The 19625-nt window shown below is 45.8% G+C and overlaps 1 protein-coding gene across 1 annotated transcript in view; it reads left to right on the forward strand.

Annotated features, from left to right (window-relative positions):
- Window positions 1–19625, forward strand: part of XPO6 (exportin 6) — a 654194-nt gene that overhangs the window by 570158 nt on the left and 64411 nt on the right. The window lies entirely within an intron of this gene.

Here is a 19625-nt window from a genome sequence, read left to right on the forward strand (position 1 = left end):
AAGCCAAAGGCAACGGTCAGCACTCCGCCCATGGGGCCCAGTCGAGACCGAAATATCCCCTCAGATGCCCCGCCTTCGGGCTCGGCTCCGAGGAAAACGACTACGCCTTCTGGTACCTCGGCACCGACCAAGCCAAACGTGCCAATTCCACATCTTCCATCGGCACCGAAGTGCACACATCCTTCGACACCGAAGGATTCTTCGACACCGAAGCCAAAACGCCCTTCGGTGCCCAAAGACAAAGATCCTTCGGCACCCAAACCTAAAGATGCACCGGTGCCGAAGCCAAAAACTGTACTAGATCCGCAAAAAGCTCCGGCTCCGAAACCTTCCGGTTCCAAGAATAAAGATGGAAAGCCAGCGTCCCGACGCCTCAAAGCCAACGAGACCTGCTTCCACTCCACAAACTCCAACCTCGGTACCAAAGACTCCAAGGCCTGATTCAGAGGCACCTAAACCCTCTAACAAGCCTGCCAAGCCAAAACCACCTTCGGCACGGAAAAATTTGCCACGGGACTCTGTAACGTCTCCTACAGCAAAAAAGACAAAACAACCCCTATCGGCACCGAAAAAATTGACGCCGAAGAAGGTTGTAGAGGAAGAAGAACTGTTTAGACCAGATCCTAAACAAAAGAAGGTCCATATCAACCCAAAAACTGGACATGTGGAAGCTATTCCTCACAAGAAGAGACCAGCAGACACACCACTCCTACCTGTGGTTCCTGCCAAAAAGGATTGTGCAACTTCGCCAATACACCCTTCCTCTCCTTTACCTTCTTCCTCCCCTATCCCTCCTTACTTTTCACCATTAGTTTCTCCTGTTCAATCTCCTGCATCATCACACCACACTGATGATGAGTATGATATAGGTGGGGGGGAATGACACAGCAGACCCACACACATTCCCTGTAGATGAAGGTATCAACCCAGATACATATCCTACATATGAAGATATATGAGTACCCAGCAAATTATGTGCCTGGCATTCCTGATCCTCAGTCCTACCCAACGAACCCTTCCCCTCAAGAAGATAGCATTGGGTTTAATCACCTCTTAAATAGAGCTGCCCTTTACCACGGGGTTACAATGCACTCTGATGCCATTGAGGAGGATTTTTTTTAGACACATTTGAGCAGTCACTAAGGTCTACACAAATACTACCCATGATCAAAGGAGTCATTAAACATGCTCCGGAAATATTTAAAGACCCTGTGCGTTGTAGAGTGTTAAATCCAAGAATAGAAAAGAAATATAGACCAGCACCATCTGATCCAGTCTATATTAAGGGACATCAGCCACTAGACTCCCTAGTAGTGTCCAATGCACGGAAAAGAGCTAATTCCCAGACCTCTGGTGACACGCCCCCTCCTGACAAAGAATCCAAGTTTATTGATGCGTCAGGGAAACTGATTGCTGCGCAGGCTACAAATATATGGCGCATAGCAAATACACAAGTCCTGCTCTCACGCTATGACAGGGCTCACTAAGATCAATTAGAAAAAGTGCACTAGATGTAGCTGACACAGCATCCAAAGCAGTCAATACTAGTGTTATACTCAGACGACATGCGTGGTTACGCATTTCAGGGTTTAAGTTGGAGGTCCAGCCTACCATCTTGAACCAGCCCTTCAATCAAAACCAATTGTTTGGGCGGGAAGTAGACACTACACTAGAGAAAATGAAAAAAGACAAAGACACAGTTGAGTCTATGGGAGCATTACAATCCACACAGGCTAGAAGTTCTTTTCGCCGCTCCTTTTATAGAGGAGGCTCTAAGCAAACCGGTGCAGATACATCATCATCTTTCAAAACGCACACACAGACCTCCTCTAACAAAGGTTATTTTAGAGGAGGATACAGAGGCAATAATAATAAGGGAAGAGGTAGAGGTAACAACAACAACCACTCCTCTTCCACTCCCAAACAGTGACTTCCCTCTGCTTCCCCTACAGCATTCCACTCCTGTGGGGGGCAGATTATCACAGTTCCTACCTGTCTGGAATTCCATCATAACAGACAGGTGGGTGAGACAGATTATCCAACATGGCTACCTCCTAGAACTCACAGCAACCCCCCCAAACATACCACCCAGGCAGCGTCCAATGTCTACAGACCATTTGACTCTGCTTCAACAGGAAGTTCTAGCACTTCTAAAAAAGGATGCTATTCAATTAGTTCCTTTAGAAGAACAGGGAACAGGAGTTTACTCCCTGTATTTTCTAATCCCCCAAGAAGGACGGGACACTACGGCCAATTCTCGACCTCCGGCCCCTCAACCATTACATACAATCAGATCATTTTCACATGATCACTCTGCAACAAGTACTCCCACTACTACAACAAGGCGATTTTCTTTCAACACTAGACCTAAAGGACGCCTACTTTCACATTCCTATACATCCTGCTCACAGGAAGTATTTAAGGTTTGTCATACAAGGACAGCACTATCAGTTCAAAGTCCTTCCATTCGGGGTCACAACAGCACCACGAGTGTTCACAAAGTGCTTAGCAGTAGTAGCGGCACATATCAGAAGACCACAGATACATGTCTTCCCTTACCTCGAAGATTGGCTCATAAAAGCAAAATCATTCAGTCAATGTGTCCAACACACAAATCAAACAATTCAAACATTGCACAACTTGGGGTTCACAATAAACTACACCAAGTCGCACCTGCAGCCTTCGCATGTGCATCAGTATCTAGGAGCTACCATAGACACATCTACAGCTCTAGCGTATCCCAGTCCAGCCAGGATACAGATCATTCAGACCTTAGTCTCCATTTTTCAACACCAGCAGTCTCTCCAAGCCAGAGTGTTCATGAGACTAATAGGCATGATGGCGTCTTGCATCTTCATAGTTCCACATGCAAGACTGCAAATGCGCCCATTACAAGAATGTCTAGCACAACAGTGGAATCAGGCTCAAGGTCAGCTCACAGACCTGGTGTTGGTAGACAGCCGTACATATCGCTCTCTGCAATGGTGGAACACCAAAAACTTGACGAGAGGACGGCCGTTCCTAGAGCCTGTTCCACAGATAGTGCTCACAACAGACGCATCCCTCACAGGATGGGGAGCCCATCTCTTACACTATACCACACAAGGCCAATGGAACAACCAACAAAAACTGTTCCATATCAACCATCTAGAGCTGCTAGCAATTTTCCTAGCACTCAAAACGTTTCAATTGCAAGTACAAAACAAAGCTGTCTTAATCCGGACAGACAATATGACAGCCATGTACTACATACAAAAACAGGGGGGGCACTCTCTACAACTGTCCCAGCTCGCGCAGAACATTTGGAGATGGGCCATTCCTCAAAGCATACACCTGACAGTAGAACACCTTCCAGGAATTCACAATCAGATAGCAGATCTGTTGAGTCTGCAGTCACAACAGATTCACGAATGGGAAATACATCCACAAGTTCTTCAGCCATTCTTCCAAATGTGGGGGCATCCACAGATAGATCTGTTTGCCACCCACGAAAATGCAAAATGCCCAACCTTCGCCGCCAGGTTTCCACACCCACGGTGGGAAGGGAATGCGACATGGATGAACTGGTCTGGCAGATTTGCGTAGGCTTTTCCGCCTCTCCCACCCATTCCACTAGTAGTGCGCAAACTCAGACAACAGTCTCTCAAACTAATACTAGTAGCTCCCACATGGGCACGTCAGCCGTGGTTCACCACACTACTAGATCTCTCACTGGTTCCACATCAAAAGTTACAGCTCACACCCTCCCTGTTAACTCAGAACCATGGAGAAATAAGACGCTCAGAACCAAGCCAACTGAATTTGGCGATCTGGCTCTTGAAGTCTTAGAGTTTGATTACTTAAACCTGCCACCAGACTGTATAAACATCATTAAAGAAGCTAGAAAACCCACTACCAGAGCGTGTTATGCCGCTAAGTGGAAAAGATTTGCAATATATTGTAACAATAATCACATTGATCCACTGGATGCTTCCATCCAAAATATCATTTGTTACCCTTTACATCTACAAAGGTCCTATTTAGCTTATTCTTCCATACGCCTGCATCTAGCAGCAATCGCAGCCTGTTTACAGAATAGGCAACATCTATCTCTCTTCAGAGTACCTGCAATCAAAGCATTCATGGAAGGATTAAAACGAATAATCCCACCTAGGTTACCACCTGCTCCGGTATGGAACCTGGACATTGTCCTTACAAGACTCATGGGACCCCCTTTCGAGCCTTTACACAAGTGTGAATTGCAATTCCTAACATGGAAAACTGCTTTCCTTGTTGCCATCACCTCTCTCAGAAGAGTTGGTGAAATACAAGCATTCACAATACAAGAACCATTTTTTCAAATACATCCTAATAAAGTGGTTCTTAGGCCTAATCCAAAATTTCTGCCAAAGGTTATCACTCCTTTTCATCTTAACCAATCTGTAGAGCTACCTGTGTTTTTCCAAAACCCAGACTCTGTTGCAGAAAGGGCTTTACACACCTTAGATGTTAGAAGAGCCCTGTTATACTATACAGATAGGACTAAATCCTTTAGAAAGACAAAATAATTATTTGTATCTTTCTCTCCCCCATAGAAAGGCAACCCCATCTCTAAGGGGGGGATCGCCAAGTGGATTTTAAAGTGTATACAAATATGCTATCAAAAAGCTAAACGTACCCAAACAGTTCCTCCTAGAGCGCACTCCACTTGCAAACTAGGAGCCTCTATGGCTTTCTTAGGAAATATACAACTAGAGGACATATGCAAGGCAGCAACATGGTCTACACTACACACCTTCACTAAACACTACTGTGTTGATGTGCAGGCCAAGCAGCAAGCTGCAGTGGGCCAAGCTGTCCTTAGAACACGGTTTCAAAATACTGCAACGGATACAAGCGACCACCGCTAGGGGAGACACTGCTGCACAATCGATGCTAAGTGTACACTCTGCAGCTCATATGCCTCGAACGGTAAATGCTACTTACCAGTATGCATCTGTTCTTGGCATGTAGACCTTCAGAGTCGTACACGCCCTCCCGCCTCCCCGGGACTTGTATCCGTTCCTGTTCTCATCTTACTTAGATGCACACGCATGGACATCCTTTCTCTTTACTTATACTAACTCCATCATTTCCCATCATGGCGAAAAACAATCTGAGGATGGAGTCGATGACCATGCGCAGTCAGGGAGGGAGGAGTCACCTATCTCGTGACTACAAAGACTTCTTCCAAGAAGACAACAACCTGCAACCATCCGAGCCCAACACCAGGTGGCGATCTAATGCTAAGTGTACGACTCTGCAGCTCTACGTGCCAAGAACAGATGCATACTGGTAAGTAGCATTTTCCTTTTCTAACCATTATTAACTGTTCTTTTTTGCTTTTTATGCTTTTTTAAGCCTTTTTTTATTACATTTTGTATTTTCAGCCGCTAATCTTTCAAGTGCTGATCTTTCAAAACGTATTTGTGAACTGTGCAGAAGAAAACGTACACAGCTATGTACGTCTATTCTTCAGGAATATGTATTTCTGTAGCAACATGTCTGGCAGACCTTTGTAAAAAGATTTGCAATAGCAATTTGCCAGACATCATTTTTTTGTTACTCTCAACAAATTGGATATTCTGAGAAGATCCTTTACCTCAAACATTTCATACAAAGATGACTGTTGCAAACATTTCTTTTTAAATATTTTATTTCAGTGAAAACACACCATCGCGCTTATGATGGACTGTAGTGTAGTTCCTATATTCCCCATAGGCTCTGCGCATTGGAATAATATATCCTGCAGCTTAGACGTAGGACTGAGGTCTACTAGGTCTCTGCTGAATATATTAGACTTAATTTTGAGTGCCAGGTAGCTCAGAGGTCACTAGAAACTTTCTCGAATAAACAAAAAGGGATTAGTCTCTGACAACCATATAACGAGACAACTTTGTTTCCCCAGAATGAAACGTATCTCTAGAGTCGCGGAAACAATAGACGGCCATTTCACTGTCAGATGTGCATGCTTCGTTTCACCAGAGTTGCTTAGAAATAGAGAGACGGGCGTTTTCAATAAAAGTATTTATTAAACAGTCTTATTTCTTAAGCATAAGAAATGCACTGCTACAATTGAAATGTTAGTTACGAAGTATAATGCATATAATACGAATAGTATTATAAAGTAGTACTGTAAGAGCATGATATGGTTTCTAAGCCATAAACATACAATACATAAAATGCATAAAATACATACAGTGATAAAACAGTGGCTAAAAGTACTCAACTGGTGCTTCTAAAATACGCCTACCCTGGTGTACCTAACCTAAGTCTAGTACGAGGGAGGAGTAAGTATGGTGTAGCTTAAGTCTAGTAATTTTCTGCCAAGAATCTGTTCCAAGAATTCTTTAGGGGCCTAATCAGCTCCGTACCTTGGTTTTAGAATGATAGAGGTCTTGTATCTCTCTCTCAGGACTCGATCTCCCAGCAACCCGCAAGGGTAGCCTGGAAACAGCAGGTCGTAAGTAAGACCGTCGACCCCGACCCATCCTCGACACAGCCAAAGAAGGCTCCGGTCACACCCTCGCCCTCGGGTGCACATCGAGATACTGCTTCTACTGCCCCTCCTTCGGGCCCGGCTAAGAAGCTAGCTAAGCCTTTCGGCGACTCGTGCTCGAGTCGGCCTCCCCACAGTGCCGGCGCAAACCTACCGGCACCGAAAAAGACAACATCACCTACCACGCCGGCATCAAAACAATCGGCGCCGAAGCATACCACTAGTCCCTCGGCACCGAAACCCAGGTCGGAACCAAGCAAACACGCTTCGGATTCAAAAAGACCACAGGAACTGAAAAAACCATCGGATCCGAAAAATGCACCGGAACCGAGAAAATCATCGGAGCTGAAAAAACCATCGGAGCCGAAAAAGACTCCTGCTTCTCCTGTTAAAGACATTGCCAAAAAACCAGAAGAAGCTACTTCCGTGCCGAATCCTCCCTCCGCACCAAAAGATCGGCCTCCTGCAGAGGACTTATTTCACCCTGACCCTGCACAAAAGACTCTGGTTAAAGATCCAATCACTGGTCGCTTAAGTCTGTTAAAAAAAATGACCACTGGATACACCTGCACCGGCTCCTCATCCAAACAAGCATTTACAATGCAATGGTTTCGCCTTTTGAAAAGTTTGAGCTATTGGCATTGTTACACTCCGTGTCCTCATGTATAACTTATGCAACAACGTTTTTTTCATGTAATTTATTTCTAAAAATATTTAACAAAAAGCAGAATGCATGGGCTTACATTTTCACTGTAAATTGGAGCTACATTGAATGAGCCTTGTGACTATTAGCAGAGTTGTTCCCTAAATAAAGTCATTGTAGCTCACAGTTAATGAGACACTAAACATGTTTTTCTCACCAGTTTCTCTGTACTGTATTGAATAAATGCGAATGTGCATTTATTAGTGCAGTGCTCTTAAACAATAAAATTTCCTGAATATTGGGCTGGTGTTCTGTGCTGACTGAAAGTTCTGTTCTGACGTAAAAGTGGACTTGACTGCTATTCTGCACAGGATCAGAGAGTCATCCGAGGTAACGCTGTGATGTATTTTAAGGGTAAGCTGAGGACCAATGTACAGTTTACCTTGATAGACCTGCTGGTCCTTACCTGACCAAACATTCTGCGTCTCGTGCCCATTGCCGAAGCTTTGTCAGAGGCAGCTCCGGGCATGATGCCAGCACAGCCCACCCACAGGCTGCACGCTGAGCCGTGTATCCTTCAGTCATGGGGTGCCCAGAGAATTTCCGAAACAGAGCAGCTTGCATTCCCAGTGTAAAGGCCAGTACGTTGTATGAGCGTATCTGGAGTCAATAGGATAGCCCAGGGGGTTAAGGGCTCGCTGTGATCTTGACATTCAAATTACAACATGTTTTTTTTTGGGGGGGGGGGGGTTTGCAGAGTTTTATATAGCGCGAACTAGACCCGACTTATCAATGGTTAAATGGTCGGTTCTGCTTTCTAAAGCACGCCTGTCTCGGCTGGATAACAGCTCAATTCCAAGTGTTGTGCGTAAAGGTTGAGTGCAGATCAATAATTGAAAATCTTACAGATGTCAAAAGCCCCTCTTCCACCCGCGGTTATCAGAGATTTGAAGTCCTGTTCCTCTCATTATAAAATCCGGCTTAATACAAGTTTACGGAATGGAAATAAAACCTGGACTGGATAAATTACCTTCTCACGATTACACCTGGAATACTCGATGTCTGTGGAGTCTAACTCCTTCAGAGCACCGTTCACTCCTGGCGTGTCACTGCCTGACACTTTTATACCATAGACTTCTCAATGGGAAAAAGAGCTGCGAGGGAGTGTAATTGATGCTGTTGGCTAGCGCTTAGAGGTCTCACTCTTGGGTTTAGCCCTTCATCTAGTACTGCCAGCTACACAACTCTGGGGGAATCGCACACAGAAGACATTGTGTAACGAGAAGGGCCACCATAACACAAAATAGGTTTTTTTTCTGCTGGGTTTTTTTCTGCTGATGTCGGACTGCTCTGGTCTGTGAAGCGACGGTACACACGGCAGCATAGCGCTGCAAAGGCTGAAGCGGTTTGTAGCTTTCGTTAGTTCGAACAGGCACGAGAGGCCATTCGTTTTCGAAACAAAGAGGAACAAAGCAGCAGAGAAAAGGAAAAACAGGAAGCTGGCCCCCAGTCATCATTTCTAAGAAATTTAGGACAAATGTCGAAACTCTACTCTTGGCTAGATGCCCGGAGGTGGTGTGGTGGGGGAGGGGAGTGGGCGCTGCGTCATCATAAACAGTCATAGCGGCACTTTCTGCAACTGCAACCGAGGCAAGACTGCCTCAAGCAGGGGTCCCTGCTCAGATATAAGCTGGAAGCTCCAATTCCTTTGCTTTCTCACTGGACCCCCCACAACGCCCCCTACAGCCAAAAGGTATTATGGCCAGTTCCGTAACTTCCTTCCCTACATATACTGCTTTTGCCAACCCGGTTCCCCCTGCTTCTCACAACGGCGTCAGACAACTGATAGATGACATGCAGTGCTTAATTTGTAAAACTATAAGTGCCAGGGCCCTTGTCCTAAGGCCACTACTACAGCTTCCACCATCAATTGCCCCTGCCAGCGCGGACAATGACAGTACCAACACAACTACTAAGCTCACACTAGTGCAAGTGACAATTCCGACTATTCCATGCCACACAAAACTGTAATAATGGCTAGGGTGGGAGATATTAGTCATTTGTAATGCATATTAAATTATTAAACAACTGTGGCGAACTGTTAGAAATGCCGGTGTTGACAATTAGGTGCAGGTCACCCGAAACCACCGGCTCAAATTAAGCACTGACCGATTGGACCCATGCCTTGTGGATAACTCTGACCCAGTCCTGCTATTCCAATTTACCGCACTAAGCATGCTGGTGCTTGTAGTTCAATTTTTCTCGTGTCAAATATGCGCCTACAATTTCCAGCATGCTCGTTACCGCTGACTGAGAAAAGTGGGCTGTTTCAAAGTCAAGCTCATGGCGCGGCACCAGTTAACGAGCGGTGAGTCCCCACAGAGTACCCAAGCCGACCCTTTCAGGTGCATCCTCCCTCCGTGGCAGTCTCCTTGTGCTGTGATTATACACAAGTCCAAACTCTGGAAAACACAGTTTACACAAAAGAACCTTTGAAGTCAATGCTATGTCGACTGCAATGTCCGTGTTGCCTAAACCCCACCCCCTTTGCGATCGCCTTATAATTAGGCGCACGGTATTATGCGGCAAAGCGTGCCTGATTTTGCTTCACGGTTTACTAAATTATGCAGCAAAAAAAGGCAAATTATGTACCAGAATACCATTCTGTGGCAGTATGAGGTTCCTTTTTTGTCATGGTGACGCACGTTGATCCAATCTAAGTAAAAGTTTCGACTCAAGAATACGTGTTTAACACTTAAATACAGCAACGGAGCAGTGATCCTTGTAAAGGGTGCCTCGGCGCAGCCCCATATGTTTTTACATTAACGTTTGATCCATTTGACTTAAAAACACATTTTTGTTCAAATACGTAACTTAAGCGTCAGATGATAGATACATTATGTGGCAACTGTGGCACGTTATGGTGAGTTACTTCGAGTCCGATTATTCCAGTGGACCATTTTATAATGCATCAAAGCCTCCGGAGTGGCTTGAATTCCAGCTGTGCATTTCCAAACACAAAGACACTGGCTGGCTCAACAGCAAGCCCTTTAATTAGTAAAATCGTATTTACTTCGGTGAACTGCGGTCATGTGGCTGAAAACTGACTTTTTAATAAGAACCAAAAAATGAAAAAAACACTATGCCTAGAGCCTCATGTGTAACGCTCGGTGGGGGTCCTTCCCTGCCCCCTCCCCCTTGAGGTGGTTTCCTGTCTGGGTCCGCCGCAGGGCTCCCAGCTGGAAATGTTATGAGCAGGAATTTCCAGGAAACGTTATCCCCTGTATCCAGGACCAGGGAGGAGAGAGTCCCAGGAAAAGACACTACATACAGCAGGATAGCCGAAGAGACTTTGTGGCCTGCTTCCTAACCACGCAGAGAGATTTCACAAAAACTTTCCTCACGTCTTCCCAAGTAATGATTTTGCCAGAACACCACAGTCGCCCCAGAAGCTGAAGGAAACGCACAGCTCACCACAGCAACGGGCACACGGACAGCGGGAGGGGGGACGGGCATACGGACAGCGGGAGGGGGGACGGGCACACAGACAGCGGGAGGGGGGGCGGGAACGGGCTCACGGACAGCGGGAGGGGGCGGGAACGGACAGCAGGACATTGCGCAACCCACCCCTGCAAAGGACACTTCCGAAATGGCAAAAACAAAGTTAAAAAAAAAACACAGCCGCCTGACGTGGGCAAAAGCCTAAAATTCTCTGGAACGCCCACGAATCTGCTCCGGCATTGACGGGCAGATCTCTGTTCCAATGGCTAGCCTCCATTTATGGAGCTAGCCAATGGAACAGAGGGGCGGGACTACACACACATACTCTAGACTTAAGATTTCGCAGATTTCGACAGGCGAAACCTAAAAAGAAGAACATGGCTACCTCTCCTCTAAGAGTTCCTTTCCCTTCTCCACCTATGCCATCACCACCGGTGCCCCTACCACAACATTCCCCTACATCCTCTATCATACCAGATGATGACAACAGGGATGATAGCTCTGATGATATAGGCGGTAATGCAGATGATCCATCTATTCCTCCAGGCTCACCTGTCCCGTGGGATGATTATAACACCCCAGACATCCCAAATGTCCCTCAGGACGACATATACCCCTCTAGGCTTTCCCCACCAGAAGACACTATATGCTTCAATCAATTAGTACACAGAGCTGGGCAGTATCATGGGGTGGACATGCATACAGACCCTGTAGATGAAGACTTCCTAATGTATACCTTTGATAATGCACAAAGATCCTCATCCATTTTACCCATGCTTAAAGGAGTGAATAAGCATGCTCCTGAAGTCTTCAAAGACCCATTTAGAACTCGGGTCATAAACCCGCGAATAGAGAAGAAATATAAAGCTGCCCCTTCAGACCCAGCATATATTAAAGGCCCAGTACCACTAGACTCGCTTGTGGTTTCCAATGCACGCAAAAGAGCAAATTCACAAACATCAGGTGAAGCTCCTCCACCAGATAAAGAGTCTAAGCTCCTTGACCCATCGGGGAAAAGAACTGCGTCTCAAGCAGCAAACATGTGGCGTATTGCCAATACACAGGCATTATTGGCAAGATATGACAGGGCACATTATGACGAATTAGAATCGTTAATGCAGCACCCCCCTGATAAGTACAGAGATAGAGCAAATGAGCTGATCCAAGAATGGAAAAATGTTACAAACCCCTCCATTCGTTGTGCACTTGATGCAGCAGACACTGCCTCCAGAGCAGTTACCACCAGTGTTTTGTTGCGTAGACATGCCTGGCTACGCATATCAGGGATCAAACCTGAAGTCCAAAGTGCTATACTTAACCAACCCTTCGATGAGCAACACTTATTCGGACCCAATGTTGATGTATCCCTTGAAAAGATGAAAAAGGATACAGATACGGCCAAACCTATGGGAGCCCTGCAGTCGCAGGCTTCCAGCCGTTCATTTCGCCGCTAATCTTACAGAGGTGCCACCAGGGGATACTCTTCAGACATACCTTCTTCCTCGTACAAAGCCCCCACACAATCCACCTATAGTAGGGTCTACCAAAGGGATGGCTACAGAGGTAACAACAATAAGGGCAGAGGTAAAAACAACTCCCGCTCTGCCTCTACCCCTGCCCAATGACTCCCCTCCCCTTCTCCCGCCCCATTCCACTCCTGTCGGGGGAAGACTACAACAACACTTACCAGCCTGGGAAAACATCACATCAGACAGGTGGGTGCTTCAAATAATTCAGTCAGGTTACTGTCTAGAACTAACATCCACACCCCCCCCAAACATACCACCCAGGCAGCGTCCAATGTCGCAGGAACATTTGTCACTGCTCAGGCAGGAAGTCATATCCCTCCTGCACAAAAATGCTATAGAAATAGTCCCAATGCTGGGGGGCGTGGCTTGGACGCCGAGGAAGATGGCGGTTTAGAGCGTCTCTCCTCCCGTCACAAGCTTCATCCGGATTTGGAACGCTTTTCTGAGCCTGCAGCTTGGATGTGACCGAAGAATCAAGCACCGGATCACTCCCTGACTGCGATGAGCTATCCTGCGTGGCCGTAGCTGCAGCGGAACGAGAGCTGCACCGAGCGAGGCTCCGGACGTTCATGGCGGCAGCACGAACAGAGTAGAGGAAACGGGGCACTGAGTAATCTCCAGCGTAGCTGTGAAATCTGCCATCACGAGGGGGTCTGAAGTAGGTGGACGCGTGTATAAATAAATGCACACCTGAGCGGAAAGGCGAGGATGATGATCGCATGAGTAAAGTGCGATCGGCCATGTCGGGGCTTCCTCTGCCTTAACCAAGATGGCGGCCGCCACTCGGTAATACCTAAGAGTACGAGGCAAAGTGACTTTCCACACTGACTCTGTCCAAGTTAGCTTGATTTTAACGCTAGACGAGCGATGCTGACAAATGCTCTAACGTTTGGGGAGGAACATAGGCACATATTTCTAATCTGGCCACGGGAGATTAATGTTGCTATGCTGTGTGCCTGGAGTGCCTGCCATTAGACCAGAATGAGTTCCTCAATGACACAATGAATGATCTATCCACACTGCTGCCAATCTGGTCATGAGAGCTTAAAGTTTCTGCGCTGAGCGCCTGGATTGCCTGACATCAAACCACAGCGGGCTCCCTAATATACCAGTGATATCCCCAATGATAGTAAGTGCCTAGACCACAGTTTTCTTCCTATTACACAGCAATCTATACACGGTGATCTCTCCAACGACAGTGATCTCTTCCAATGTCACTACATGCACCACGTGCACATCCTGGATGAATGCATGAGACGCCCTGTACTTCAGATCCCAGCTGATGAAGTGTTATTGCTACCAGTGAACTGTGATCTGGCTGACCACTCTCTTATATAGATTTGTACTATCTAATCTACCCCACGTGATTGCCGAAGGGGGGCTTCCAGGGCACCGATCAAGGATCTAAGCAATTCAGAAAAGGATCTAGCAGTCATGATGGATACCAAAGACCAGGGTACCCTTAAAAGGCTTAAATCGGAGCACTCGAACCCGGGATCGCCAAATAAACCAAAGAAAGTTACTCCGGACGCACTTGATATGATACTGAATAGGCTGGATGAAGTGAAGTACCTAGCCAAGGTCACTAAAGAGGAAGTGGTGGCAATCCGTCAAGATATCCGAGACACTAATGCGCGCTTAACAGAAACAGAATCTAGGATCAGTCGCCTGGAAGACATAGAGGTTAAAACCTTGGCGGCTCTGAAACACCTACACATCTCTTCTGACCAGACAACTAGACGATTGGCCGAGTTGGAAGACAGGAATAGGAGAGGGAACCTACGCATTTTTGGGATTCCGGAAGGGTCCGAAGATTCGGAAGGATCATGTACTCGGTTCTTGGAATCTTGGTTTACTAAAGCCACGAACCTGACTTTTACCAACCCTCTTGAATTTGATAGAGCACATAGAGTGCCAGGAAGAATCACTAAGACGCAGAAAGGACCTAGGCCCATCGTATGTAAGCCATTACGCTACCAACACGTGGAGCAAATCCTTGCCTTCGTGCGGAAACACGATCATATCCTGTGGAGGGACGCCAAGGTCTACATTTCTCAAGACTACAGTAAGGAAACCGTAGAAATAAGGAAGGCCTTCCTAGCCCTACGACCACAACTGTCGTTGAAGGGATATCAATTTGGTTTTGTGGGCCCGGCGAGGTACAGGGTGACAATACGTGGATCGTCTCACTACTTCAGCTCAAACGCATGCTTGAGGAATTGGAAGGACGAGATATGGAACGCGACATGGAAACCAATAACCCAGACAATCTGGCGGCCTCAGCTTCAGGATACAAATGATCACCTCTGGGCGTTGGTGCTTTCATCAGGCTCTCTCTAACCTGATAGATCTACAGGCCTTGTGGGCTTGTCAATTACAGGATAAGGTCTCAAGCTCGCAGACTCCTCCTGACGCTGGAAGTTTTACCGTGAGTTGTAATGTGGTGTAAGGGTTCGGACTACTGTCCTGGAAGTTTCTTTACTTTCCTTATCTCGTTTTGATCTGACATCGATCTGCTGTTATTGATCCAAACTCTTTGACTTGAGCTGATTCGCCTTGTTTGATTACTACTGATGCGGGTACCGGAGAGATGTTACTCGTAGTGATCTGACTGTGTCCATGCTTCGGCACACCGGCAGGGTACTTCGGAGTTGGTCGGATCTCACAGCTGCCATGCTGAGATTCTCTGACTAAGTGATTGCTCACTGGCAATTTATGCTTAGGCTACTTATCATTACTGAATAGGCCCAGAGTCTACTAGCCCTTAAGGGCCATTGATGAAGGATAGGAAGCTGTAATACCTTCCAATGGTCCGTGTTGTACTTTATATTGCTTTTACTTACCGTTCTTTTGTTATAAATCTAGTGGAGTATTCTGGATTATCTCTGGCTAACAAGAATGCACCTTAGAAGTGCTTTATTGGCTCCATGTTAGTTCCGCCACACCATTTCAATGTTTCACTGCTTACGTAAATGTTAATATGTATTATGCATTGTGCATAGCTGTTCCAATGTTTATACAAGACTAGTTTAGACGGGAGGGTTACTGCGGTTTTCCTCACGTCGCCATGCTTCTGCACTACAGTTGGGGAGGGCGGGGTGGGGGGATGTGGGGGAGAGGGGGGGATGTGTATTGTATGTTATGGTTTGCATTTTTTCTTTTTCTTTCTCTTCTCATTCCTCTTCTCTTTTCTTTGCTATTCCTTTCTCCTCTAGCCTATTCCTTTTCTCTTGACTGGACAAGTTGTATCATGCACGTGTTGTATCTGTATACCCACACTCAGACCATTCGTGTTCTATCTCTGGGCGCCCGAGCATCTGCTCATGGTTTTTGTCCGTCTTGCAACATAAGGGTCAAAGCAGGGTACTCCTCACATAAAGCGCCGCGTGGTACGTCACTTCTTAGGTCTCATAAAGCATTCATGATACATACACTAGTATAAATGTCATATCCAACACTCCACTCCGCTTGGGACGACCTCACTTGACCAACTGAAGATTCTGTCTATGAATGTTAAAGGTTTGAATCAACCCGTAAAAAAACAGAAGATATTAGACTATGTGCGCAGGCAGAAGGGGGACATTGTTCTGTTGCAAGAGACCAAACTGGACGTTAAACAGTTCTATACTCTGCGCAACAAGTTTTATTCGGAGGTTGTAGGGTCAAGTGCACTTGGTAAAAAGAATGGGGTTCTGATACTATTATCAAAAAGATCCAAGGTAGAATTATTGTCTTCCTCATCAGACGAAAAGGGGCGCTGGGTCACAGTAAAGCTTGCCAAGGACAACACGGAATTTTTTTGTCACAAATATATACGCACCTAACACTAATGACTTAGAAATTTGGCAGGACTTAGTCAAGCAGATTGCAACGATACCTGATACGGCAGTACATATACTAGGGGGTGATTTTAATCTTCCATTTGACCCTGCCCTAGACAGAGATTCGAAGTGTGTGTTTAAACCGAACAAATCACATAATGCTTTCATCAAATTGTGTCAACGTTTCAATTTGATTGATACGTGGAGAATACAAAACCCTACTGACAGGGACTGCACATTTTACTCTTCTCCTCATGATTCGTACTCCCGCATTGACTACATTTTCATTACACAAAGTGGCGTTGCAAGAATAGAGGATACATCAATTGAACCGAGAGTACTGTCAGACCACTCATGCATGTCTCTATCCCTCAGCAACATTACACCGTCCCCTAAACAAACGTCATGGAGACTCAATGAGGAAATCTTACACAAAGAACAAAATAAAACTGACATCCAAACAGCTATTCGGTCATATTTGGAGATTAACAGGAGAGGGGACACCTCAGATCTAGTGCGATGGGAGGCTTTGAAAAGTACCCTAAGGGGGGTGTGCATCAAAATCCGTTCAGCAATGAACAGAGATTGCAATGCAAAATTGGAAGCGTTAGAAGCAGAGATAGCTAATCTGGAAAACAGACACCAAATGACAAGGGATCGGGAGACACTTAATACCATGACTAACAGAAAATACGAATATAACAAGCTGGTGAGCGAAAGGGCAGGAGTGTGGCTAGACAGAAGGCGAAGATTTAAGCTCTGTGAATCTAATAAGGCTGGTAAAAGCCTGGCTGCATACCTAAAGTTCAAGGTGCAGAAAAATACTATTAATGTCATAAAGGACTCTGCGGGAGTAGGCCATTCGGACCGCCAAAAAATAACTGAGGTCTTTAAAGACTTTTATGAGGACCTGTATGCTAAAAATGAATCGGTTGCTGAGGGCAAAATTCAGGAGTATTTGCAGGAATGTGACCTGCCAATGCTAGGGCCGGAGGACCAACACAGCCTTAATGAACCGATCTCGGCTACTGAGGTGGAAAAAGCAATCAGGGGGTTGAAATGTGGGAAAGCACCAGGCCCTGATGGCTTTACGGCTAAATTTTACAAAAGCTTTGCCACAGATTTAGTCAAACCTCTTCTGAACCTCTTCCACGAGTTCACGGAGTCAGGTGAAGTGAGGGGCACATTGGCAGAGGCGACTATCGCAGTTCTACCAGAAGATGGCAAGGATCCGTCGCTACCAAAAAATTATAGGCCGATTTCCCTGATTAATTTAGATTGTAAGTTACTAGCCATGATCTTATCAGCCCGTTTACAAAAAGTTCTTCCTGCCCTCGTACACCCATCTCAATCGGGTTTCTTAAAACATAGACTGTCTAGCGATAACACCAGAGTATTAGCCCATGCCCTAGAAAAAGCAAAACTGCTGAATACCCCCACTGTAGCAGTCACACTAGATGCTGAAAAAGCCTTCGACAAGGTAGATTGGACCTTCCTTGAGGCAGTTTTACACAAATTTAATCTAGGGAGGACATTCACTAAACTTGTAATGGCTCTGTATGCCGGCCCTACTGCTAAGGTTAGAGCGGGTGGCTCCTTCTCTTCTTCTTTCTGCTTGAAACAGGGAACAAGGCAAGGGTGCCCACTATCACCATCTCTGTTCTTATTAGCTATATAACCTTTTCTGTGTCATATTCGAAATAATGAGGCCATTGCTGGTGTTCCGTTTGATGACTGTACTGTAAAATTAACTGCATACGCCGACGATGTGCTGATTCTGACGGAGAAGGCTGACGAGGCTATCCCGGCCTTAATGGACACAATTGATGGGTTCTCTAAAGTTTCAGGGTACAAGCTGAATAAGGACAAAACAGAAGTCAAGCTACTAAACAACATCGGGGGTAAAGAAATACTGGGCTCATCTGGCCTCACCTGGCAGCCAAAAGCTTTTAAATATTTGGGCTTAGATTTTGAGAAAGACTTAATAACGACTCTGAAAGTGAATGAAGACTTAACGTTAAAAAATATATCTACGCTGTTAGATAGCTGGTCACCCAAATTTTTGTCCTGGTGGGGTAGGGTTGAGACTCTTAAAATGATGTGCACACCTCTAGTTAACTACCTGGCTTGCATGCTCCCAATGACTTTCTCGGACGAATTCATCAAAAAAGTGGACAGGTTGTTTGGAGAATTCCTGTGGCGAGGGAAAAAAGCCAGGATATCACTAAAAAAGTTGCAATTGGCAAAAGAAAAGGGCGGCCTGGGCCTGCCCTCGTTCAGGAACTACCAGACGGCCTTCCTCTGTAAGCAGGGGGCCCTTTGGCTGGTTGACTCTACATCCTATACCCCAGTGTGGCTATCTATCGAGCGGTCGTTAATGGCACATGCACCTCTCTCAGCTCTCCTCAGCATGGATTTGACCCATGTACCCCACTCCAAATACATTCTACTAAATACTAGAAGAGCACTCCTCAGGCTTGACCAGTCCCATAAAACTGCTTCGGTGATTAAGAAATCTACCCTACTCTCATTATGGTATAACCCTATGTTTCGGATAGAGGGAAAGACCCTTTATTGGGAGTTGTGGGCTACACGTGGTATCCATATGGTGAATGACCTCTATGAGCATGGTAGGCCCTACCCTTTTCGACATTACAAAAGAAATTTAATTTGCCACCCATAGAATTCTACCAGTTCTTGAAACTGAAAGCCGCTATCTCTAAGCGTGCCCTCACTACAGACTTACCATGGTTGCTGACCCGTCTCCGACTATTGTACCATGCTGACCATTTTGTATCTAGAATATATAAACTGCTCCTCCCCCTGCCCAAGAAACCACATAAGTTAACGGAAAGCAAGTGGGAGTCGGAACCTAACTCGACAGGTATACCGATAGATTGGGAGGTAATACACGACACTGCATTAACAAATAAGATATCCCCGATTCTATGTCAAACGAAATACATGTTGCTGAACAGAGTGTTCTGGACCCCTCAGAAATTGTTTACATGTAAACTGAGGGATACGCCTAACTGTTGGAACTGCCAGGAAGCACCTGGAGACTTGGCACACATGCTTTTTGATTGTCCCCTATTAAGGTCATTTTGGAAAAAAATATTTGCATATATTCATCAGGTATTCGGAATCACACCTGTGCAGGAATTTGTATATGTAATCTTGGGCCCTTTAGAAACACAATTACCGGACATCCATGACAGACAATTGCTTGATATCATGTTGACACTGGCGTGCAAGGTCATTCTATATAAGTGGAAAATTTTTACTGAAGTCAACTTTAAAATGTGGCTGGAATGGCTTTCCTTCTTGAGAGGGGCGGACAATCCGGCGCTACAGTCAGCCACATGGAAGCCTTCGAACAACAAACTGTGGTCCTCCCTAGATACGTCATCCTCCCACTTTGAGCCCCCATGATGCACACTTCAACGGACTGCCTGTCTATATAGAATTTAGTATGTTTTACTGTGTATGCTTTGCTGTGTACTTACTGTTGCCTACACCGCGACCCAGGTTCCTGTAAACCGATTGCTATTGATATATGGATACATCTGTCCTCTCTCTCTCTCTTCTTTCTCTTTTTTCCTCCTTTTCTCTCT

Source organism: Lissotriton helveticus, chromosome 10 (genome assembly GCF_964261635.1).
Source record: "Lissotriton helveticus chromosome 10, aLisHel1.1, whole genome shotgun sequence".
NCBI lineage: Eukaryota > Metazoa > Chordata > Amphibia > Caudata > Salamandridae > Lissotriton > Lissotriton helveticus.